Below are 18,315 nucleotides of genomic sequence, written 5' to 3' on the forward strand. Positions count from 1 at the left end.
AGCAAGGCCCAAAGATGCCCCAAAACCACCAGTTGCTGGCAGGGTGAGGGAATCCCAGGGTTGTGGCTTCACCTGTAGTGGCACAGAAACCCTTGTTCTACCATTTTGGGCTCATTCACTCTGCTCTGAAGTATTCTCATTGCTCAGAGGGAAAATTAAGACAACAGAGGTTTGAGTGGTTCTCTGCTGGCTCTTTATTTCATCCCTAGAAGATGAGGGCCAAGGGGAGACTGACACAGGAGTTTATCTCAGATTGATACAACAAAAAAGCAATAGTGAAGTGAAGGGTGGCTGCCCTCTGAAACAACCTCACTTCCATGAGCTGCCATGCTTCTGGGTGTGAGGACATGCATTTTTACCTTTTCCTCCTACTCATGGAGCCTTCTATCTCCCAGTCAGACAGCCTATCCCTTGGATTTGTGCTTGCTGATAACAAGTCTTCTTTCTCACTTACCTTTCACTGACCTCTGGGAAACAGGCCAGGCAGTATGGCCACAGGTTACAAGCCAAAATCTCCTCTTCTGGGGCCAACACACTTGGGATGTTTTTTTCTTTTCTCACCAGTCCCATGAGGCTCCTGGAGGACCTGGGTCCTGGGCTAGCTCTGCTGCTTTTGTTGGAAGACCTGCACGATCACTAATTGCATCTGCATTTCTCATTAGGGCCCTACATGTCCTAAGTGCTCTCCATGCTCTCCACAGCCATGAGAATCTCAGTCTTCCTTCCACAGAGCTCACAGTTTAAAACCCAAGGTGGGAAATCACTAATTCCTGTGATGGCTGCTCAGTCCTTGCCTCAGGAATTAATCAAAAAGAGAATTTTCTCCAAGAGGGCTACAGGACACAGTGTGCACACAAAAAGAAGTTGGTAGAGGAAGGAGACCAGACAAATACATCATTCTTGGGACAAAAAAAAAAAAAAAAAAAAAAAAAAAAAAAAGAAAGAATGAAAAAGAGTATCTGTGTGTGTCCCTTCAGTTAAGAAGGTTTACAAAGTAGCTTCACAATGGGAAACAGTGCCTGCTCCAGAGGTTTTACAGTCCCAGCAATCAGAATGAAATAGCAGGAAGGGGAAAGGCAGAAGCAGGAGACCTGTGATTCCCTGCCTTCCACGGAGCAACTGTGCTCAGTTTGCAGGTCCAAGGCATTTTTAAGCCTATAAATAAACCGGGGAGGTTAATGAAGGCATTAATCTCGGCTGGCCGCCGTCCCAGCTATTTTCAGAGCGAGTTACCTTGCCTGTCCCGGCAGAAGTAGGTCTCGAGGGGAGGGTCGGCGAGCCGCAGGACGGATGCCGAGTGCCCGGGGCCACCGCCCTGGCCGCAGGACACCGCCACCGTCCTTGGCAGCGCACCAGGAGGAGGTGTCCCGAGCGCCAGCCCTCCTGGCTCCCGGCCTGCAGGGAAACACACCAAAACAGACGTCAGATAATAAACAACGAGAGAGGCAGAGCGCTGCCGACTGCAGAGGGAGGCTGGTGCCTGCTCCTGCCTGCAGCCCTTACGGCAGAGGCACCTTCTTCATCTCCTACAAGGAGATACCCCCGATGGAGACCCTCTGCTCCCCCACCTCCCCCACCTCTGCTTCCCAAGGACAGCGAGGAGCAGAGCTCGGAGCTACAGAGAAGGGGGGCGTGGGAAGGGCAGGCCAGGGCATCCCAGCACACTGGTCTAAGGCAGGGAATGGCCGGGTACAGGTCCCCGCAGAGAACAAGGTCTGCCCCGAGACAGCTTGCTGCCCCTCACAGCAATTGCCAGTGCTTCCCTCGCAGGCAGAGGGGGAGAAGAGCTCCCTCTCTTTTCCACCTCTCGGGGGTCTCTGTGGTCAACATAACCCCGAGATGTGCCAGAGAGTCTCTTTTCCCAGCCCAGCAGCGGAAGGAGTCAAGATTCTTCTGTTCTGTTTTCAAGGTTGTTTATTCTTTGTTATCTATGACATTCCTTTTCTGACCTGCTGAGGTCTGTCTAGCAGGTTGGTCCGAGGCACACTGACCACCTTCAGGGGCAGTGTTATCTTTTTATACTAAAAAATACATGTACATTATTTACAATATTTTCCAAATACCTATCACCCATGTTAGACAGTGTGTTTCTACTCTAAACCAATCCAAAAGTGCCAACATCACCCAGAAGATAGAGGCTAAGAAGAAAGAAGAAGGACAAGGCATGCCCAAATCCCTCCATCTTGGCTTCTGAACTCCCATTCTAAAAACTCAAAATTCTACTTCTCTATCTTGTAACAAACTAACTATCATTCTACTTGAACTTTGTGGCTTGTGAATACTCATATAAAGTTGGTAATTGTTTTTTCGAAGGGCTAAAATTGAAGGCACAGGTGTTTTTGATTCTGTGCCAAGGTCCCCGAGCCCCCTGTCAGGGTCTTGAGTCCTCCAGGGCAGCCAGAGGAATTTCCTGGGTTCCAACATCCACCCAGGAGGAGCAGGAATGTCATGCACTTGGATGGTAAAAGCTGCTTTTTCTCCTTCCTGCCGTGAGGAAAGAAGCCCCAGGACAGCATCTGCTGGGGAAAAGAGCAGCCGAGGGTTTGCCCTCAGTGCTTACATAGCACCCAGAGCTGGTTTGCCTGTGGGCAGTGCAGCCCTGAGGTTCATCTTACAAAGTACTTACAAATGTTTGCCTCATCTTACAAAGTATACCATCCTTTTGTTTATTTTACTATTTCACAATATGCCAGGAAGAAATTTATTCCTAGCAGTAAATGGGGAAACAGGTGCCTTTGAAAACCACATCTACACATTGCTTTCCTTTGACCTGCCCCCTCAGGTATGGTCAGATACCACCACACACGCTTAGAGAAATTATTGTTCCTGTACCACCAGAAAACAACACTGGCCAACATTTTCTTTTCTATTCTGCAATAAGCTCAAGATGTTGAGACATTTGCCAAATAATATTACAAAAGAATTGTTCACATGCTGGCCCCAGGTGACATTTGGCTACTGTAGCTATTAGGACTTATTTTCCCAAAGCATTCAGTGACACAGGACTTTTCCCCCAATCTTCTCAGAAAATACACACTGTTTTCTGTTCTTTGTGTTGCTTAGTAATGTTTCCTGAATTCTTACTATCTGTAGTGGTCTGACTGCCAGTTGCTCATAATGTACCATCTAGAAAAAATTAAGAGAAATTTGGATGTTTTTCTTACCTTCTTACAATGATATTTTGGGGCCAGAGGCAGCAATTTCTCTGTGGAAGACCAACCCCACTTGATGTGGCTTGCAGCTCACAAAAAACACAACCTGTTCACTCTCAGGAACTGCTAAGAAATGCATTTCATTTACTTGAGCTTTGCTTTTGTGTCTCAACTATATCCAATGGACAATCTGAAGGCACTACTTATGCTACAGCTTCCCTGCTGCAGTTCTATCTGGCCTCTTTTAGGGATCATGCAGGATATGACTATTTGAATGCCTGGGTGGGTTGTGCATGGCAAAGTTTGGTCCTGCCTACAGCCACTTTGGCAAGCAGAGACACACCTGGATCCTGCACTGTGCTCTGGCTCTGTGAAGCAGGGCTATGGACTTCCGTGTCAGCAGCAATCTGAGACACCAACCCCAGTGACAAGTGACAGGAAATTTCTTTCCTACTTTAATGAGTCCACACAGTGTTAAGCCATTTTTTGCAAAGCTGTCAGAAAGGGCCCTGACTGATCCCTATTGCCTGTAACTGGTACTTTGGGGAGCCCATCAGCCCCATCACCCTCTTGGGATTGTGCTTTTCCAAACCTGCTGAGGAAGGGCAGCAGGAGCAGGCACTGCAGTGATTCTTTGGCTCCACAGAAGTGTCTGTTGGTCACATCCCAAGCAGCTTTGGCAGACTTGGTGCAGTTGTTATTAACTCCTAATCTCTACTTGTGGACTTTTCTGGGTAGTTGCTAGGATGAGAATTTTCTTTATCAATGGAATTTCATCGGTTGGGTTTGCTTGCCATCCACTAGTTTGTCAAATTCAGAGATACAGCCATCTAAATCTTACTGCATAAACTGCAGCAACATCACTCTCAGGAGGAAAGTGAGGGGGAAAATATTCCCTCAGAGGTATTCTGTGTCTGGAGAAACTGCATGCCCAATAAGAAACCAGCTTGCAACCTCAATCTTACACAAGACATACAGAGATGCTCCTGGCAGACTTAACATTCACCTTGACAAAGTAATCAGCTTGTCAAGCAAAGGAAGTCATTGTGGCCAGAGTGGTCATAGGAGGTAACTAATACTCTCCACCTGCAGCATCAGTCAAATAAGGATTTTAAATACTACAAGAGAGAAGATCTGAAATGTTAGAGAAGAAAACATACATAGGAGTGAAAACAGCAGCATGTGATGGCCAAAAATAGAAAACAAATGCTAGAAATGTTTCATATTGACCCAAAGAAATAACAACCTCAAATGAAGTGGTTTAGGCTTGTCAGGTTTAGCCTGACCTCGGGCCAGTAATTTGCTTTCCCTGGAATAAAACGAAAGGCATCTGTTTATCTTGGCTATGAAAATGTCCTTGTCAGATGTCAGCTGAGTTCTCTCTGGGCAGGTCACCTATCTCCTACCAGCTCCAGAGGAGACCCATAAACCACTGCCCCCCAAACATGATACATCTGTGCATTCTGAGCAGTTATCCCTTCTCTTCCCTGAGCTGCCCAAGTTGTCTCAGAAGGCTTCCTTCCCTATGCCTGGAAAATCCTGCTAGAGAAAAATGTCATTGCTAGTAGTAGTGATAATGGTAGAAATCCCTGCAACCCTCACAGGGTTACATTAAAAGTGCCTTTCCTGCCAATAACAGGTACAAGAACTCCTTCTTGCTGACCCTGCTGCTCACCCACCCCAGAGCATGGCTCCTTCAGGCAACAGTCCTTCCTGGCACCAGGAGGGAAGTGCCAAGGACCAGCACCCAGAATGACCCAGTCATAAATAAAATCCACTGAAAACTTACTGCTGCTTAGAAATTATCACCAGGCAAAGAAAAGACCCAACTCAGAGAATTCCCTGCTTGGCATACCAATGATTATGCGATGCACTGCAACCCAGGGGTAGGAGGGAGCGGCTAGAGCAGGAGTGGGCATTGCTGCCAAAGGCTGGCTTCAAACTAAAGCCAGTGTTTCCACATTTCCACAAAGATGGAGGGAAGGGTGACAGTGTCTCAGACAGGCAATAGCTGGAGTGAGGTGGAGCTGAGCCCTGCACCAAGGCTTGAGTGAACCATACATGCAACCTCTGGCTGACAGCACTGGTGTCTCCAGGGAGGCCTGAGGACTCACATCGATCTGCACATTTAGGAGAGCAAGAAAAGTGGTGATTTATCAGACCAGTCATAGAAATGCAAAAATCTGTCTTGTTAATGTTGACAATTAACTCTTATATTTGCCGGGGGAAAAGGGTCCTGGTGCCTTTCCTCTGGGATGCTCAGGTATGTGGCAGTCGAAGCCTGTTGTTGCCTTCTGTAGGACCAGGACAATGCTGTGCTGGCATGCAGGAAAATGATGTGGCTCCTTTGGACCCAAGTGATCGCTGAGCAGAACACAAGGACACTGGAAATGCCCCCAGCTACACAAACGTGATATTGCATCGTGCTGCTGAGGCAGCAGAGCCTCCTCCTGCTGCTGCTCGGAGCGGGCTGTGTTCACTGGTTTGGGTTCTCAGAGTGCTGTGATGGTTGTGAGATTCAGTCTCTAATTAGGTCCCTGTAGTGGTGAGATTGCTTCCTTTATAATCACTCAGTGGGAATTGGTACTTTATCCTCTGTACTCAAATTTTTATGTCTTTCACCCTCATTTTCTCTCCAATGCCCAGAGTCTCCAGTCCACTGGATGACAGCTGCAAAAACCTCTGACATTCACTTTAAGGACGAATCTTTTCAGCTGCTTCACATTTCCTTTTGACAAGCTCTTCCAGTGATATTTACTGCTACTAATGAATTAACTCACAGCTGGACCACTTGCTAGCCTTTTCAGTCCAGAGCTGCTTTAAATCTTGATTAGCTGTTATGATTTGTAAATCTCATAGAACTGCTAAGTCCAAGCTTTCCTGTCTCACACTGTGATCAGGAGACTGTTCCCAGTCATGCAGAGCAGCACTACACAGGCATTAGGCATTCAGGGGGACTGTATCTCTGCAGCAGGTAGCAAAACAGTGCATTATCCACAGGAAATAGTTCAGTTCACAAGGAAAGTTATTTGAATAACTCGTAGTGTGCCGGATTTGCATGGCCTGGTTTTTGGTAGCCGGGGGGCCACAGAGGTGGCTTCTGTGAGAAGATGCTGGAAGCTTCCACCATGTCCAGCAGAGCCAATGGCTGATGGCTCTGAAGATGGACATGACACTGGCCAAAGCTGGGCCAATTAGGAAGGTTGGTAACACCTCTGTGATAACAGATTTAAGAAGAAAATCAAAACTAAGTGAGGTGTGTGCACAGTGTTAATTCCAGCTAGAGAAGAGGAGGAGGTGAGAACGTGTGAGGGAAACAGCATGGAGACACCATGGTTGGTGGAGAAGGAAGGGCAGGAGGTACTCGAGGCACCAGAGCCGAGATTCCTCTGCAAGCTGTAAGGAGGGCATGGTGAGGCAGCTGTCCTTCTGTAGTCCATGGGGATCCATGAGGGATGCAGAGATCCACTCACAGCCTGTGGGACAGCTGCCATGCTGGAGTGGGTGGATGCCTGGAGGAGGCTGTGGTCCAGTAGGAGACCCAGTGGAGAGAGCGAGCCCCTGCTTCCAGGCTGGAGCAGCCTGTCCTTGGAGGGCTGTACCCTGTGGTGAGTGACCCACTCACAGCAGTTTTGGGAGGACTGTGTGCCCATGGGAGGGATTCACAGTGCAGCAGTTTTGGGAGAACTGCTGCTCGTGAGATTGGAAACACACTGGAGAAGTTCATGGAGAACTGTCTCCCTAGGGAAGGGACCTCATGGCATAGCAGGGAGTGGACTCCTCTCCCTGAGCACTGGAAGAAAATCTTGGGTGGTGAACTGATCAAACCCCCATGCCCTGTCTCCCCGTGCTGTCAGTGGAAAGCAGGGAGGGGGTTGGGGAAAAAAAGGTGTTTTAAGGGATTATTTTACTTCTCATTATTCTTCTCTGACTATGGTAGTAATAAATTCACTTTGCACTTCCAAGTTGTCTGTTTTGCCCTTGGAGTGTTTTCTCCTGGTCCTTATCTCAACTCATGAACCCTTCATTAAACTTCTCTCCCTTCTCCCCAGCTGTGGCAGGGGAGGATGAGTGAACAGCTTTTGTGGGTGCCTGGTGTTTGGCACTGTCAAACCACAACAGTTTTTGGTGGAGAATGTAGGCACTAACTTTGAGATAAGGATATTAATTGGGAGAAATATTGGGCAAAACAATTATTAAATTATGTTATGAAGTAGAATGATAGTGGGGAATTTGCATTGTAGTGAAGGAATTGTAGTGAAGGGTCTAGGGGTGGATTTTGTGTAGTTTGTCCATTTTTGTTCTATATTGTGATGATGTTATTTTTTGGATCTGGTGTGGGCAACTTTTTTTTCCTTTTCTTTCTGTTTAGTTTAGTTGTTTTTGTTGCTCTAACTAAAGATTGTATGTTGAATGTGGACGATTTTTTTACTGCAGACTTCCATGGTTGTTGGCAATCCTTACAAGCTGTCTGATACTGTTAATAGTATTAGCCCATACTGCTGTTATTCTATGGAATTAATGGAATTTGTCATCACCCTAGTGAAGAAACAACCTTTAGGTGAGGAGCTATTAAAAGCAAGAGAAACAACCTTTAGGTGAGGAGCTATTAAAATGTGCCCTGAGGCATCCAGTTCCTGGGCAGAGGGGTGCGTGGAGGGATTTGGGCAGGTTCCTAGGGCAGTTCTATATCACCTAAATCATCTCCCATTGCCTGGGAATTTACTCCTGAACAGGCAAACACCCTAACTGGCCCCTGGACTGATAGAAGGGAGCCATTACACATGCTGAAGCCCTGCCTCCCAGAGGTGTCTGAACATTGCTTGCTGATGGGAAGTAGAGACTGACTTTTCCCTTCTTTTATGCACGTGCAGGTTCTCGCTTATTTATTTTCTTTCACTGTAATAAAACTGCCTTATCTCTCCATCTTATTGTCTCCCCTGTCCCCTTGGCTTAGTGGGCACCTGGCACCCAGCCAGGGTCAACCTGCTACACATAGTTGGAAAAGAAAAGGCCTTACTATTTTAAGCATGTGTGAAAAAAATATGCAATGCAGGGTATACTACATTTCACAAGCATCTTGCACAAGTGATATTACACAAATGCACCTTTCTCCATATTATTTTGCAGATCCTCTTTTCTGTTTCTAGCTTCTGAGCACATCCTGAGCAATGAACAACAGCCCAACATTTCAGATTAGGATCCTTACTTGAGTTCCTAAATAAAATTAGTCTGATTTGTATAGATTCTGCCCTCTCAAGTCCCAAGACACAGTGTCAACAAGTCAGGTCATTTGCATTTTGGCAACTAACTGTGCATTTAGGCACCTAAATTTTCAGTGATTTGAATTCCAACTCTAAAATTCTGGCCTGGAGGTAAGCATCTAACTGGAATTTGTAGCCTAGGGGCTGGGAATACAGCAGTCATGTAGTTGCCTGAGTTCAGGATGAAAAGTCAACATGCATGGAGAATTTTCACTTATCAGAAGACTTACAGCAAAACAGGAAGTTATTAATATCAGAGCCTGAACTGACTTGAGAGTCAGACAATATCAAACAGAAGGTGTCTCCCCTTTTTCCTGTTTATCTCTTGCTAGCTCAGAAGACAGGGGAGATGAAGAGGCAAAGAGTTTCGTAATTTGGTGCTACAAGGCAGTGAAATTGAGCAGGCAGGCTGTACATCATTACACAAAGTATATGGCATCACTTTCCTCGAGTCTTTAAAGCTTGTGCTGTACTTTTAAACAAACAGAGAAGCTATTTTGAAATGATGGGGTGGAACATGACAAAATAGTGCAGCGCTATGGCATGCAGGAGTTTAGACAAAGTGAGCAATAAATGAAACTACAGGGGAGGGTAATATGCTGCCTTGGTATAGTTATCTTAGGAAAACACTGGAACTAAAGAACTTTCTCTTGAGAAAGTGTCATTTGATTTTTAAATAACACAGGTCATTAGGACTACAGTTTCACATCGTGTCTGCATGATGGTTTATCAAAGCAAGATCAAGTTACTGGCAGGGTCCTGAGAGGAAGCTCCAGGGTAAAGGAAAAATAATGTACAGAGCAGCTTACCACCACACAGTGCAGAAATGAGCAAAACTTCCTGGACTCATGGCCCAGCCTCATCACATCAGCATAGCACACACCAGACTGCATTCAGCTCTCTGTTTTCACTGCTGCCCAACACAGTGTTTTCTTTCAAACAAGGACAATTTAAAAAACTGCCCTTTCTAAAAGGGAACTGGACAGTCCCTCCTTGAAAGACAAGATCGAGCAGGAAGCCCTGCACTGAGAACTAGCAAGGTCAAAAATGGAGTGCCAACCTGTTGGGATGTGGGATCATTGGCTATCTGAGCTCTTCTGTGTTTTGTCAGCCACTGTGGAGGTGACAGGGCCAGGGAGATGCTTCCCTAGCCTCCATGTTCATGGTGAATTTATTAAAAGACTCATTCTAGGCACAGAAAAACTGGCACTGAGCAGGCAAAAGGCAAAACCCAAGAATATTTATTTGTTTTGACTTATGATTGGGCAGGTCATACTTCCTGGTGTAACTTGGATGTTCTTTAGAAGACAAAACACTATAAGTAGGTGTCAGATCCCTGGGAAAGGTTTCATTTCTTTTGGAGAAACAGGAGATTTCGTGTGAGGATTCGTTCACTGGGCACTTTCACTTTTTCAGTTATCCAGAGATTTGCGCCTCTTTCTTTTTTTTCCCCCATCCTATCTTGCTGAGCCTTACACCTCTCAATTTACACTGAAAAAATCCTGTTTGTACATGCAGAAGACTAAAAAAATAGAGGTGCATCTTCTTTTCTGTCCTTAATAAGTTTTCAGCTGCAAACACAAGGCAAGAGTCACACTTTCTTTTCCCCGAGGTTGCAGATATCAAACAAAAACATCACAAATTTCATTGATGCTTAAAGGAGATCTGCTGTACATGACTTGCAGGAGCCACTACCTCTGACAAGATTTGTTCACTACAGTACAGATGTACACAGTGTAATCCTCAGGGGAAGGCCCTGCAGTCAGCTGTCCCCCCCCAGAATGTCTTCTTTTCTCCACTCAGGTCACTTTAGGGGTGCTGGGTAAGGAAGGGTACAGCAAGCAGCTTTCAGGCTCCCAGATAGGACCTTTTGAGATCCCCTAAGCTCAAGGATGAGGAGGAGGAAGGGAGGAAAGGAGGAAGAACTGTATCAGATGAAATGGAACTAGGCAAGACAAAAGAGTGGTTACTAGGAAATGAAAAAGAATTCTATAAATAAAGATATGAATAGTTTTCATGTTTAAGCAAGAAATGTGAGAGGTATGAAATGAAGCAGAATTAAGAAAAAGCATTCTCCAAAGGGAATTAGAGAGATTTACAGCATAATATCAGCTCCCTGTGCAGCTCAGGTCAAACACTGCTTTGCATTTAAAAGTCAGCTACACACAGTGCTCTGAAGGATCCACTTTGCTGTCCATTGCCTACGGTAAAAAGTGAATGCAGACCAAACCACTTCATGGCCTGATATGACTCTCTCTCATACTGTAGCTAAATTCCTCACAGGTATTAACCTCACACACCTCAGGGGTATGGAAACACATTCTTCCTTGGAAAATGGGGGGCAAAAGGCAGAAGGATGGGACCAGCATACACAAGGGAGTCACTGGCAAGGCAGATACCTGAATGTAGATCACCCAAGTTCCAAGCTAGCATCTGAACCTCCAGACACACCCTCTTCTCCTTCAAAATGTGAGAAAAGAAGAAATAAAACCAAAACCATACCACAGTGGTTTGAGTCATCTGAGAGTCCTAGCTGCAACCTCCCACACAGCAATCACCGCACAATCTTGGCTGCTTTCACCACTGCCGTCTTACCTTTCCCTCTCAGCCTTTCTGTTGTGTTCTGACATAAACTGGGAGCTGCCTGAGGCAGAAGCTGTTTAAGCTTCCCCATTATTTTGCATGCAACATGAAGTATCATGGGGTGTCTCACAGGTTTTGACTCTAAATTGAGTTTTTGAGAGAGTCAAATTACTTAATGCCACTTGAGTCCGCCTCCTGAAGCTTTTCCATGCCTAAGAGCAGCTGGCAGAAGCAGTGGAAGTGAGCAAGAGCCATCTGTGCACATTGCTCAGGTTGTACTACTTCTGCTCACCCTGAGATTTTTGGTATCAGGGAAATTATTTAGGCTGCAGGAAATAGCTCTTGAGGGCAACAAGGATCTAGCTAGTGACTTAGGCTAGGCAAGATGTGCATACAGCAGCAGCTGCTTTGTAGAAATGAGGCCCTGCAAATTTTTTAATGCACACTGCTGTCCGAAGCGTTGCTGTGAAGGATTTATGCAATAGAAATGTGACTGTGCTCCTGTTCCACTGCTAACTATTTCTATGTGTCTCCTCTCTCACTGCCCTTCAAAGCTTTCCTCTGAATACAGTGATGCATGCTGTTCCTGAGAAGTCTTGGGAGAGAATGTAGAGGGCATAGATTTGCTTCAAAGCAGATCTTCAAACATCTGTTTGTACTTACAGCACGAAAATTCAGCACGCTACAGCACATAGCTGCCTGTAGCTTCAAGGCAAACGCAAATGCTACGAGGTATTAAAGACTCATAAACATAAACAAGATAGCCTGGAGCAGCTTATCAGTTAGGTGGTAATGGGTGGGGAAAGGCTCATTGTATATTTAAGGCCCAGGCATTTTCCCACTGATATTTTGCCATGTTAGTAATGGGCCAGGGAGAGGAAAACTCTTATGGAATTTAGCCAGGAAATAGTGCTCAGGTCAGTCAGTCCTGACTCTCCTGCTGTGGTTCCTGCTTGCTGCTGCATGGGGGTGCAAGGGCAGTCTCTGGCCAGACACCCCCTGAGTCAGGAGGGGAAAGAGACAACTGCTCATGCCAGCTCCATTCCTGACAGCCAGGCCACCACTACAGCACGTTACCCCTCTAGCAGAACAGGACAGAAGGGACTTCCCTGGCAGCAAAGCCTTGCTAGCTGGCCATGCAGGAGCATCAGGGGAAGGCTCTGGCCCCAGATTGTTGTTTGGGTGGAAAACAAATGAACAGATGAAGACACTGTCACCTGCTGTTCCTTGACATCACCCTGTGACCACAGGGTAGAGTGGCACTGAGATCCAGGAACACTTTCACTGCTACCTGAGAAACAGGTTACCATGATTAATCTGATAAAAGTTGGTGGTGTTTCAGTCCCCTCCACACCTTCTGGGTGAATGAGAAGAAAATTTGGCTGGCTTGAAGTCTCTATATAATTTTGTATTAGCATCAGATGACTGCCAGTTCTGGTGTAAAGGAAGGGACAAGAATATGAGGCAGGATCTGTTAGGACTTGAGGCACTGAAGTAGAGCTGTTCTAGGTGGCCACAAACCATTATGGACAACATCTCAGTATGTCTAGTTCACAGTCTTCTGTTTAGTATAAGCCCACCTCCTTGGAGATTTCAACTCCAGTGCCATTTGGAGCAGCTTTGCCCTGGACAAATGTTGTCTTCTGCCAGCTCCACTGCAGGGACTGTAATCTTTGCCAGTGGAGCAGTAAGAGCAGCTGGGTGGGTCCTCTTCAGTCACCTCACCATCACTTGTTAGAGCTCATTTGTCAGAGCCCTAAATCACAACAAAAACACCAGAAATCAACCCAAAATGGATATGGCTAGACTACAAGACCTGAAAATTCTCTAAAAATGTGCAATCTAGTTCAATGAATAGTGCCTTCCCTGGGACAGATAACTTGGATTCTCCAAGCAAAACAGTGTCAACAAGAAAAGCATTTTACACCAATATTTTTGGCAGTATAGAAACATCCATGCATATTACACAGTACTTACTACAAGGACAGAAGATTCCAATGTAGATCCACATTCACTTTTGCATTTCTAGAGGTGAAGGGGGTTTTCAGTCATGTTGAGCAAATGTGACTGAGCCAACAGGAATTAAAGCTATGCTCTTTCCTGCCTGTTGAGACATGGTGAAAGAAAGCAGCTACCTTAAATCAAAGGGTCCAGATTCAGGGAGGTACTCTAGCTAGAAATCAGAAGCCAGTTTACAGATACTTTGATAACTTGGGCTTTTATTGTTCCACAGGCCCCCAAGATCAGTTGGTGAGGGCTGGGTAAGTTTCCTCATATGGTGTTTGAAGGCAAAGACAATCTACATTTGCTTCCCACAGGCAAGCCCAGGCAGCTACAGCGTGTTACAAAAGGAGGAGATTAAAAGCAAGTTTTGTAGCACTACTGTATGAAAAGATACAATCGGTTCTACCATTAGCAGTTTAGGAGTTAGGATTGGAAATCTGATGTAGGCACCTTTGAAGCACCAGTTTTGTCAAGAATATCCCCATGCTTTGTCCTGTCTTGAAAATGGAATTGTTTAGCTATTAAAAGAGATTAATGTAATCTCTGTGTCTATGAAATTGGATTTTAAATCTGTTTGCTTACTGTACTATCTCCATGCAGTGAATGAGACCTCTGCTGCTTTTCATGTTGCTATAATTACAGGTCCCACCTTGTCTGAGCCCAGCGTGTACTGGCATTGCCAGCAGGACAAAGTGCCTGGCAGACTGCAGGAGGAGGCATGCAGATGGCAGGGAGAGGGAAGCCTCTGTTCCACAGAGGCCATGGGTGATGTTCCGGCTGCTCTGGACCCCTCAGTGTGAGCAGAGCCAGCCAGAGGGGTCTGAGACTGCTGGGGCACAGTGTACGAGCTAGGAGCAGGGGCTGAGCGAGCTGGGTGGGTTCAGTCCAGAGACAGGAAGGTGGAGGGGTGATCCAACAGGACCCTATTGCCAATCACACCTCCCTCAGGAGGAGATGGACGGACCCCAATCCATCCTGCAAGCAACAGGTGGACAAACGGGGGGCAACAAACCCAGGCTGGAGCTTGGGAGAAGAGAATGGACGTTAGCAGAAAACATGTCCCAGAGAGGGAGAGTGTGCATTCTCCATCATTGGAGGCTTTCATGACTTGGCTAGACAATGCCAAAGCTGACTTGATGTAATGTGATAGTCCTGTGCTAAGCAGGAGCCTGGATGACCTTGCACCTTCACAGGACTTTTCCAAACATTTTTGTGTTTCTATTATTTTCCTAGTGAAGGAAATGAACACTCTTCAGCTCCATGGATACATGTCTTTTTATGCCAGCTAAGGAGCTGGTCCTGCAGTCTTCTTTCCAAGAAGCTAGCAGAAAAGGTTAAGAAATGCTAGTCCCTCTCTACTCCTCCTTCTCCCACAGGCAGCAGTGTGTTGTGTCCACCTCTAGTCTCTCCACTTTGCTGCAGAACCATGGCTTGTGGTCCTGTGAGCATGGTCTAACCATGAGTGTTGACAGTCCAATTGCTTCACTCAGAACTAAATAGTAGAAGAAGAGATATCCCAGGGTAGGAGGCAATTGTTGCTGGGAATTCTGCTTGTCATCAACTAACCCAGACCATGTCTCCTTGCAGCAGGTTCTGTTCACTTGAGGATCCTGGCACAGTTTATTGCTGCTTCCACTCATGCACACCACAGACACTTCAGCAGGCTCCTTTTCTGCTAACAGAGAGATCATGCAGCATCCTCTGGCTGCCTGAAACAATTTCTCTCTCTAGCCAGAGATCTGCAACTCCATGCAACTCCAATCTTTGCAATGTTTACTAGCCCTTTGCATTCTCTGAATGTCCTCTGCCAATTTCCCCCTCTCTTGGGAAAAAAGGATCTAGTTGCTGAGTTTTTATTTACTTATCATGGCAGACAAGCTTCTGATAAGCCATCTCTCTGCAGTGCTGCAGCCTTACCCTGCTGTCCTGCATGGGTATGGGGTAAAAAAAAAAACCCAGAGAGTTTTAAAATGGTCTTTTTTTCCTTTTTGCAGCAGATGAAAATCTAACTTGCTTTCACTTTCCCAGAAGTCATCTTGACTTCAGTGGCTTGAGAAGAGCCCTGGCAGTAGCAAGGTCGTTGATAATGACTGATTGCTCCAGGGCAGAGGAGGATTTGGTGCTCTGATACAAGGAGAGGGGCAGAAGAGAAAGAAGTCAAATGAACGGGTGCCTGTAGTTGTTCTGCTTCTCCTGATGTATCTGCAGAGACTGCAGAAATGGCTGGGTGACCAATGGAAGCGCTTGTGTAACATGGGGAGCCCCACACTCCAAAACACCACAGGCACAGACCATGTCATCACCAGCAACAAGCTCTCTAACAATGGTGGAAGGGACAAAGAACCAGCATGTGTCCTCTGCTCTCACAGAGAAAAATAATCTTTTGTATTCCTCTTTCTTTTGGACTTTGTAAACAGTTTGAGACTGTTTATATACAACTCGTTTTGTCCAGTTGGATACATCTGGGTTACTTGCTCCATCTGCTCTCTTCAGTTTTAGGCACCTCTGGACTTATTGCTGTTTCTTTGACCAAGCTTTTGCCCTCTGAATTCCATAATGCATCAACAGCACACCCATACACAGCCCCAGTACCACCCTCAAAGCCTCCCAGGGCTCTGAGATGCCCTCAAGGCCAGATCCAATCCTCAAAGTGAAGACCTGGCACAAAAGTGTTGCCTCAGGGCTCCTCTCCACCCATGAGTGTTCTGGCAGCCGAGTGCCTGTGCTAGCCTTTTCACCCCAAACTGCATTCAGCCCATGATGACTTGGTCCCAGCAGCTCTGTGAGCTCTCCTCGTGGCAGACAGCAGCCCTACAACCTCTGCTCACTGTGCCAGGTACTGACAGGGCCAGACATTCTGGGGAGCTCTGCAGCAGCAGTATTGTGGTGGCTATGATGAAGCTAATTAAAACAGATTGAATGGAGACAGAAGCAAAGGTAGCATCAGTGAAAGGTGGCACAGAGCAGCTACAGTTCCCTCAGAGCTGCTCTAGCACCAAACACTGCGCCTTGCTGAAATGTGCTGCCATTACAAAGTACACCTGCATGTACCACATTTTCAAGTTTCAGGGAGACTGACATGAGGTCTGGGGGAGCTGCTACATGTATGGGGCTTTATGCATGCTCTGGAGCTGCAGGAGTACCTTGTAAGTGCCAGGAACCGACAACATTTTGTACGTACACACGGATTTACATGGCGTTTTTGGTATCTGAACATTTGCTACTGCTTAAAAGACAACCCTGTTCTGATCTGCTGACCGAAAGGATCTTGAGTATTGATTTTAAAGGCACATGGATAGGCCAGCATGCAGACATAGAATCATAGAATCATTTATGTTGGAAAAGAGTTATAACAGCATTGGGTCCAACTGGTAACCCAGCAGTTCCAAGTGCACCACTAAACCATGTCCCTCAGTGCCACAGCTACATGTCTTTTAAATACCTCCAGGAACAGGGACTCTATTACTTCCCCAGGCAGCCTGTTCCAATGCTTGACAATCCCCATGATGAACAAATTTTTCCAAGTATTCAGGGCAAAGATCCTTTTCTCCCTCTGACACAGGTACGCCCCATCTTTGACCAGTGGCCCTGCTGTCATGTAAACTGACCCATGATCAAAATCCCCCAAATGCTGTGGGTGACACTGGGCTCAGAGACAGGTATTGATCTGTTGTCTCTTCCTGTTTCTTTTCTTATCATCCCCTGCAACTGGTAGGATAAGGGAGAACACTGCCTATGGTCCAGATCCCTTAACCAATTGTCCCAAAGCTGTGAAGTGTCTCCTGATTGCCTTTGGACTTCCTGGTGCAACTTCATTGCTGCCTACCAGAAAACTAATAGTGGAGAACAACCCAAGGGCAAGAACCTTTCTCTTCACTTCTTAAACCCATGTCCCAGACAGGCAGCACACCTCCCTCACAAGTGGTTCCAGACAGCATATGGGGCCTTCTTCTCCCTTCAGAAGGGAGTCTTCCATGGCAATGACCTGTCTCTTTTTCTTCATGGGCACAGTTTTGAGACAGGTTGACTTAATCGTGGTGACAGCTCCATGCAAGATGAGACACTGTCCCCACTGCTCAGTTCTGCTAGCAGGGCCTCGTACCCATACCTGCTCCTGGCCCTACATGATCCTATCCATATCCATCTATTTTTTCTTGCAGTCAACGGCTTTGTAGCATGTATGTCCTGTTCCTTGCTGAGAGTCCAATGCAGCATAATCCGGGTTATGAGCATTTGCTCTCAGGGACTGCAACATTAATAAAATACCTGGTTATGTTATTAATAAAAGTCATCCACATAGCTACAGAATTATTAGTTAATGCTGCTTTCTCTTTGGCTAGAGTAGCATAGCTAAGTTATAGACAGATTTGTATTGGTAAGGCTTCCAGACCAAAGAGTCAGATCATATTTGCCATCAGCAATGTGTTGTTGAGAGTATAAACTGAAAACTCAGTAGTCACCAACCAACAGCATTGCCTGAGCACCACAAAACATGGAAAAGTTCTTGACTCTGGCCCAGTAGGGCTGCCACTTAGATATTTCTGAAATTTAATTAAGCAAATGTCATAATTCCTAACACAAACCATCTTGTGGTGAGCATGCTTTTGAGTGCTCAAAGCAAAGCAGAAAGGAGCATTGAAACCCTGAGGAGTTAGGAATTATTCCCATATTAGGTACTATTTCCACAATGAAATGCTTTCCCAGTTATCCATTTTCATTATGCCAATTTATTGTATTTATGGACTAGGGATGTGTGTTTAGATTAAAACCTCACTTTTGTAGGTGCTACAAGTCATGAAACAGTCCCTGTTCCTGCAGACTCCAATGCAGTGCCACGGTGACCTGGAAGCAGAGGATAAAGGACAGTGCCAGTGGGGAGAATGTGCAAATTGATGTGCCCAGCAAAAACACACATTCTTCAGAGCAGGAAAAGTTTGCTTTTCAGGAGAAAATTGTACAGTGTGAAAGTGCTCATGGTCTATGCAGACATCTCATTTTTATTTAAGAATGGGTGAAGTGCTTATGAAACGAGACAAATAAAAAGCCTGAGAAATTTCAGTTTTCTCCATCCAGAGAACAAATACATCAGGTTGTTCCACAGTGACCTGTCAAGACTAAATTTAAAAGGGAAGAAGAGGAGTTCAGGCTCTGTACCCACTGCAGCTTGCTCTCTGTGTTCCCACTTCCATCAACAGTAGGATCTTCACCACTGCCATCTCCCCATCCTTGGAAAAAGGGGCTGAGAGAAATATTATTCACAGACTTCAGATGAGACAATTAATCCACCCACTGTCTGCAGTGACTTATAACAG

At 45.9% G+C, this 18,315-nt stretch overlaps 1 long non-coding RNA gene across 3 annotated transcripts in view; it reads right to left on the bottom strand.

Moving 5' to 3' along the window:
* Nucleotides 1-18,315, bottom strand: part of LOC135449529 (uncharacterized) — a 67,941-nt gene that overhangs the window by 8,946 nt on the left and 40,680 nt on the right. The window contains exons 3-4 of one of the 3 annotated variants that reach the window (XR_010440759.1): nucleotides 12,977-13,103; nucleotides 1,234-1,395 (exon numbers count right to left, since the gene is read on the bottom strand). This is a non-coding gene — a long non-coding RNA (uncharacterized LOC135449529). Of the gene's footprint in view, nucleotides 1-967; nucleotides 1,156-1,233; nucleotides 1,396-12,976; nucleotides 13,104-18,315 lie in introns of those variants that run through there. The other 2 variants (XR_010440758.1, XR_010440756.1) reach the window with 2 other exon arrangements.

This window comes from Zonotrichia leucophrys, chromosome 1 (assembly GCF_028769735.1).
Source record: "Zonotrichia leucophrys gambelii isolate GWCS_2022_RI chromosome 1, RI_Zleu_2.0, whole genome shotgun sequence".
In the NCBI taxonomy this organism is placed as follows: domain Eukaryota; kingdom Metazoa; phylum Chordata; class Aves; order Passeriformes; family Passerellidae; genus Zonotrichia; species Zonotrichia leucophrys.